Source organism: Stegastes partitus, unplaced genomic scaffold, assembly GCF_000690725.1.
Source record: "Stegastes partitus isolate 25-593 unplaced genomic scaffold, Stegastes_partitus-1.0.2 Scaffold408, whole genome shotgun sequence".
Lineage (NCBI taxonomy): Eukaryota > Metazoa > Chordata > Actinopteri > Pomacentridae > Stegastes > Stegastes partitus.
Genome location: NW_007578139.1, coordinates 33,289 through 35,083, shown reverse-complemented (window position 1 = coordinate 35,083; position 1,795 = coordinate 33,289). Strand labels below are relative to the sequence as shown.

General features: G+C 43.7%; 1 long non-coding RNA gene across 1 annotated transcript in view; it reads right to left on the bottom strand.

The window, feature by feature from the left end:
- Window positions 1-676: 676 nt before the first annotated feature.
- The window catches only part of LOC103359959 (uncharacterized), a 14,759-nt gene continuing 13,640 nt past the window's right edge, over window positions 677-1,795 (bottom strand). The window contains exon 3 of the long non-coding RNA XR_520335.1: window positions 677-699. This is a non-coding gene — a long non-coding RNA (uncharacterized LOC103359959). The remainder of the gene's footprint in view (window positions 700-1,795) is intronic.

Genomic DNA, 1,795 nt, shown 5'->3' with positions numbered 1-1,795 from the left:
TGATAACGCTATTGTAAAAGAAATGATTAAGCCGACGCGGCGCGGACACACAAACACAAAGAAGTACGGCGAGAGAAGGCGGAAAGGAAATTTTACTGTCCCGAGTTGTGCTTCATCTTAATAGAAGCGCGTGGCTTTATGAACAAAAAGGTGAATTCCTCTCTCGAATATATACATTATCCTGCAATTCCATCGCCCCTGAAGTAGTGCTGGTGGATTGTTATTGAAGGAGTGCAATCTATTGGAAATGCGGTAATTACATCTGCATTATGTGTCATCGGTAATCTTTCGTCTTTGTTCCCACAGGACGCACTTCTGTCTGCGGTAATGTGTTGAACATGTGCAAATCCATTAGAACTCTTTTTAAGCAGGTTTCACACGTCCTAGCATCCTTAAAGGCTTTTATCTTTTGCAACTTCACCTCGGTTGCATTACAATAACAGGAAGAGCCAACAACAGCGAGATAGAGTGATGCTGGGTGGTGTGTGTGTGTGTGTGTGTGTGTGTGTGTGTGTGTGTGTGTGTGGCGAGGGTGTGCAGGATTCACATCTCCGAGGGTTTGTGTGTATCGGAGGAAAGAAATTTGTCATGATTTTTTAAAATGCCTGTGATTGATAATCAGAGACAAGTGGGATGTGGTGAGATGTGATTAGTGTGCACCAGGAGTGTGTGTGTGTGTGTGTGTGTGTGTGTGTGTGTGTACATGTGTATAGTGCATCAGCCTCCAGCTGCCCCACAGCTTCCAAACTGTCTGCAGCCATCATGGAGGAAGGCCCTCATTGTGTGAAGGACAAAAGCGGCGTGTGCCACCGGTGGGAGATAACAGTGATTTATGAGGGCCTGTCACTGCAGCGGCAGGTAAACATGCACTTTGGGGGTCTGTCTCCAGTCTCACCGACATTCTGTGGCCATAAGACGAAGCTGGCAGGAACGTACAGTGTATTCACCTACATACTGGCCAGCCAACAGGATGCACTATTGCACCGAAATCTCAGGGGGGAAATGATAAAATAAAAGGAGAGGAGGAGTTGCATTTACGGTGTCTCCTGTACAAAGTATGAGAGGTCTTCAGTGTGAAGGATTCTGATTTTAGTCATGAATCTCAGCAACTAAGAGCATGAATAAACATGAGTTAGAACAAATAATATGCTGGACGGTGACAAACAGTGAAGACTTTGTAAAAACGCAGGAAATTAGCAAAACTCCGAAGAAGTAGAAGATGCATGCTGTCCGCCTTGGAGTTGTTTAGCAGACTGAAGCCCAGTGAATGTCAATAAGAAAAACTGAAAGCCATTTTAAATTCAGTGATTTTGAGCCGTCTGAGTTGATAGTTTGGATCAAATCTGTGGCTGTAGTGCTGCAGATCAACAGTGAGGTGCAGCCTTTGCTCATTCTGAGCTCCGATGACAAAAAACAAAAGTCAGACCGTCAGAAATTTCACATCAAATTGTCACAATGTAGCTACGACTACAACCTACGTGTAAAAACCAACAAACCAGAACTGCCGCAGACAAAAACATATGCAATCTAAAATGACTAATTCGTGTTTGTGACTCTGGAAAAGAAGAAAACTTTGCAGTGTTGCATTTTCAAAACATGAGCTTGATGCAGGTTGGACGGTAGAAGCTGATGATTGATGACGTTCCTCTGTTCTTTACTTCACTGTGAAGTCTGAAACACCTCTAATTGCTATGATAAAGTCTTGCACAGATATAAACCGTCTTTGTGTCCCATACCTGTGAAATGCAGTGAACATAAGTAGCTGGATGTCCGCTTTGTAATCTTGGTCTTGATG